Source organism: Cicer arietinum, chromosome 8 (genome assembly GCF_000331145.2).
Source record: "Cicer arietinum cultivar CDC Frontier isolate Library 1 chromosome 8, Cicar.CDCFrontier_v2.0, whole genome shotgun sequence".
Lineage (NCBI taxonomy): Eukaryota > Viridiplantae > Streptophyta > Magnoliopsida > Fabales > Fabaceae > Cicer > Cicer arietinum.
The window spans coordinates 15966535-15972259 of NC_021167.2; positions in this window are offsets into that span (position 1 = coordinate 15966535).

Here is a 5725-nt window from a genome sequence, read left to right on the forward strand (position 1 = left end):
CCAATCTTGTGCATCCAATAAGTTCATTTGTGTCATTGTACTAACATTGAGGTCATTTTCTTCCTCCTTCGGCATCTTCTAGGTAAATAACGTTTTTTTAACCAATGTTGTGCATCCAATACTTTCATTTGTGTCATTGGATTAACATTTAGGTTATTTTCGTCGTCCCCATGTTTATTCTAGTCTAATAAGGGTTTTAACTATTCTTTTTCATCCAATAGGTGTGTTTGTATCATTGGATTAACATTTATGTTAGTTTTGTCCTTCTCAGGCTTATTTTAGTCCAATAAAGGTTTTTAAACAATCTTGTGCGTCAAATAAGTACATTTGTGTCATTGGATTAACATTTAGGTCATATTCATCAATGTAGGCTTATTCTAGTCCAATTAGGGGTTTTAACGAATCTTGTGCGTCCAAGAAGTTCATTTGTGTCATTGGAATAACATTTAGGTCATATTCGTCCATCTTAGGCATATTCTATTCCAATTAGGGTTTTAAACCATTCTAGTTCATCAAACAAGTTTATTTGTGTCATTCGAGTAACATTGAAACATTCTTGTGCATCCAATACGTTCATTTATATTACTGGATTAACATTTAGATCATTTTCGTCCTCCCTAGGCTTACCCTTGTCCAATTAGGGTTTTTAACCAATCTGGTGCATCCAATAGGTGTGTTTGTGTCGTTGAATTAACATATAGGTCATTTTGGTCCTCCCTAGGATTATTCTTTTCAAATTAGGTTTTATAACCAATCTTGTGGATCCAATATGTTCATTTGTGTCATTGCAATAACATTTAGATCATTTTCGTCCACCCTAGGCTTACCCTTGTCCAATTAGGGTTTTTAACCAATCTTGTGCATCGAATAGGTGTGTTTGTATCATTGGATTAACATTTAGATCATTTTCGTCCTCCCTAGGCTTACCCTTGTCCAATTAGGGTTTTTAACCAATCTTGTGCATCCAATAAGTTCATTTGTGTCATTGGAATAACATTTAGGTCATTTTCGTCCTCCCAAGGCTTATTCTAGTCCAATTAGTGTTTTTAACCAATCTTGTGCATCCAATAAATTCATTTGTCTCACTGGATTAACATTTAACTGATTTTCGTGCTCCTGGGGTTATTCTAGTCCAATTATAGTTTTTAACCAATCTTGTGCATCTATTAGGTGTGCTTGTACCATTGGATTAACATTTAGGATATTTTCGTCCTCCTTAGGCTTATTCAAATCCAATCAGGGTTTTTAACCAATCTTGTGCATCCAATAAGTTCATTTGTGTCATTGGATTTTCATTTAGGTGATTTTAGTACTACCTAGGTCTATTCTAGTTCAATTAGGATTTTTAACATTTCTTGTTTATCCAATAAGTTTATTTGTGTTATTGGATTAACATTTATGTCATTTGTGCCCTCCCTATGCCTATTCAAGTCCATTTAGGGTTCTTGGCCAATCTTATGCATCCAATAAGTTCATTTGTGTCATTGGATGAACATTTAGGTCATTTTCGTCCTCCCAAGGCTTATTCTTGTCCAATTAGGGTTTTTAACCAATCTTGTGCATCCAATAAGTTCATTTGTGTCATTGGATGAACATTTAGGTCATTTTCGTCCTCCCAAGGCTTATTCTTGTCCAATTAGGGTTTTTAACCAATCTTGTGCATCCAATAAGTTCATTTGTGTCATTGGATTAACATTTAGGTCGTTTTCGTCTTCTCTAGGCTTATTCTTGTCAACTTAGGATTTTTAACAAATCTTGTGCATCCTATAAGTTCGTTTGTGCCTTTGGATTAATCTTAAGGTCATATTAATCCTCCCTTGGCTTATTCGTGTCAAATTAGGGTTTTTAACCAATCTTGTGCATCCAATAAGTTCATTTGTGTCATTGTACTAACATTTAGGTCATTTTCTTCCTCCATAGACATATTCTAGTCCAATGAGGGTTTTTAACCAATTTTGTGCGTCCAAGAAAATCATTTGTGTCATTAGATTAACATTTAGGTCCATTTCGTTCTCCCTAGGCTTATTCTAGTCCAATTAGAGTTTTTAACCGATCTTGTGCATCCAATAAGTTCATTTGTGTCATTGGATTTAAATTTAGGTCATTTTCTTCCTCCTTAGCCCTATTCTAGTCCAATTAGGGTTTGTCACCATTCTTGTGCATCGACTAATTTTATTTATGTCATTGGATTAACATTTAAGTTATTTTTGCCCTCCCTAGGCTTATTCTAGTCCAATTAGGGTTTTTAAACAAACTTGTGATCCTATAAGTTTATTTGTGTCATTGGATTAACATTTTGGTCATTTTCACCCTCCCTTGGCTTCTTTTAATCCAATTAGGGTTTTTAACCAATCATGTGCATCCAATAGGTGTGTTTGCATCATTGGATTAAAATTTAGGTCATTTTCGTCCTCCCTAGGCTTATTCTTGTTAAATTAGGATTTTTAACCAATCTTATGAATCCAATAAGTTCATTTGTGTCATTGGATTAACATTTAGGTCATTTTCGCCCTCCCTAGGCTTTATCTAGTCCAATTAGGGTTTTTAATCAATCTTGTGCATCCAATAGGTGTGTTTGTATCATTGGATTAACATTTAGGTCATATTCGTCATCCATAGGCTTATTCTTGTCAAATTAGGGGTTTTAACTAATCTGGTGCATCCAATAAGTTCATTTGTGTCATTGGACTAACATTTATGTCATTTTCATCCTCCCTAGGCTTATTCTAGTCCAATTAAGGTTTTTAACCAGTCTTGTGCTTCCAAGAAGTTCATTTGTGTCATTTGCTTAACATTTAGGTCATTTTCGTCCTCCCTAGGCTTATTCTAGTCCAATTAGGTTTTTAACCAATCTTGTGAAACCAATAATTTCATTTCTGTCATTGGATTTACATTTAAGTCATTTTCGTCCGAACTAGGCCTATTTTAGTCCAATTAGGGTTTATAACCATTCTTGGGCATCCAATAAGTTTATATGTGTCGTTGGATTAAAATTTAGGTCATTTTTGCCGTCCCTAAGCTTATTCAACTCCAATTAGGGTTTTTAAACAATCATGTGCATCCAATAAGTTCATTTGTATCATTGGATTAACAATTAGGTTATTTTCGTCCTCTCTAAGTTTATTCTATAAGACATGAGCTTCCCTGATCATGTTTTTGATTTAATTCCCAAATATACAGTACATATAAAATATTTGATTGATCTAATGATTTGAATGGAGAAACATTTCAGGCAAACAAGCAGACACAATACACCTGGAACAAAAGCTTGCAACTCAAGGAATCAACCAAAGTTGGAGGATATGCTTGAGAAAGATGCAATTATATGTTGTGTAATTAGGTGTCATAATAGTTAGGTTGTTAGACTAATCACTATGGTCTCATGCTTAAGTATTTGCCTATGAATATAAATCAATCAACAAACAAGTCAATTGATGAATCAATTGATAAATCAATTGTCTGACTCAGAACAAGTGTTTGCACTGCACCAATCGATTGGGAAATCGATTAGGTTAAGAATTTTAGTGAAACCTGAGTTCTGGGACAAATTCAATCCATTGGACAATTGATTGGGCAATCAATTGATTAATCGATTATGCATATCACAGAAACAACCATGTTTGGAATCCATCGATTGAGAAATCGATTGTGCCAAAGTTTTTAAAATCAAGAATAAGTTCTAAGATGCAATAAATCGATTGAGACATCAATTGATTGAGATTTCTTAAACTCCAAGGTTGAGGCAATCGATTGCCGATTAATCATTTATCAGAACAACTTTGATCAAATCGATTGGCACATAGATTTTGTCAAAATAGCTGATGTTTTGTAACAAGCACAGTCGATTGGCAAATCGATTGACGTTTATGTCTGAGTCATTTTGATTAGCACAATCGATTGACGAATCGATTGAAGCTATGTTTTGAGTTACATAACGGTTTCAGCTCATTGCCAAATCGATTATGACTGTGATTATGAAGTCGATTGAGGAATCGATTGTTTTGATCTCGTTGTTGGAACAAAACACCTATAATCGATTACTCAATCGATTTGGATAAAATCATAGTATCAGTTCTGATTGATGTATTAAAGGAATCGATTGGCAAATCGATTCATGCTTATATTATCAAGATTCAAGAAAAACAAGGCACGCGAAAATCGATTAGGCAATCGATTGAAGCATTAAAAAATCAATCAGGCAATCGATTGTCCTGGTGTTTTTTCTGAATATATATAAGCTGATTCAATCACTTTTAAAAATAACTTTGATACAACTTTTCACAACTTTTGAGAAACACTTGGAAAACTTTTGATCATCTTTGAATACCTTTGAAAAACACTTTGAGAGAAAAGTTTTACAACACACAAAATATCCATTGGCTAAATACATTTTGTGTGAGATACTTTAGTGATTGAGTCAAAGTCTTGATATTCTTTAATTCTTTGAAGAAAACAATTTTCTGTAAATTGAAAGGTTTGGAAATCCAGTAAGGAAGCTGGTAGTTATCTTTGTTGATGTGAGATCATCAAGAAGAGGCTTTACATAGATCTTGTGTGAGTTAGGTGATTAAATACAAGGATTAGGTGGGATAGAAACAAGAGTGAAGTGAGTTAGATAGATAGGCTTCAAGGAAGCTGGACAATCTGTAAAAGGTCCTCAATTCATTCTACTGGAAAAAAGGCTGAAATCTTGTTGGATTTCAGGACTGGATGTAGGCTATCTATTGATAGCTGAACCAGGATAAATCGTGGTGCAATTGTTTCTTATCCCTACTCTTTTAGATATTACATATATGCATATTCTTGAATGTATGAATTAATGATTTTATATCTTGTTTAACATTCTGAATTAAGCATTGTTTCTTGTCTCACATATTTGTAACATTTGCAAACTGTTTCGATTATTGCTCCTGAATATATTCCGCTGTCATTCTTTGATAATTTGTTTAATAACTCTCATATCTTTAGACTAACAGAGGCCATCATTAATAACATATTCTAGTCAATTCAGGGTTTTTAACCAATCATGAGGATCGAATAGGTGTGTTTGTGTCGTTTTATTAACATTTAGGTAATTTTTGTCCTCCCTAGGATTATTCGTTTCAAATTAGGAATTATATCCAATCTTGGGCATCCAAAAAGTTCATTTGTATCACTGGGTTAACATTTAGGTTATTTTTGTCCTCCTTAGGCTTATTCTAGTCCAATTAAGGTTTTTAACCAATCTTGTGCATCCAAGAAGTTCATTTGTGTCATTGGATTAACATTTAGGTCATTTTCGTCCTTCCCTGGCTTATTCTAATCCAACTACGGTTTTTAACCAATCTTGTCCACCCAATAAGTTCATTTGCGTAATTGGATTAACATTTAGTTCATTTTTGTCCCCCCTAGGCTTATTCTTGTCAAATTAGGATTTTTAACTAATATTGTGTATCCAATAAGTTCGTTTGTGTCATTGGATTAACATTTAGTTGATTTTTGTCCTCCCAAGGCTTATTCCATTCCAATTAGGGTTTTTAACCAATCTTGTGCATCCAATCAATTCATTTGTGTCATTGGATTAACATTTAGGTAATTTTTGTCCTCCCTAGGCTTATTGTAGTCCAATTAGGGTTTTTAAACAATTTTGTGGATCAAATAGGTGTGTTTGTGTCGTTTGATTTACATTTAGGTCATTTGGGTCCTCCCTAGGATTATTCTTTTCAAATTAGGTTTTATAACCTAT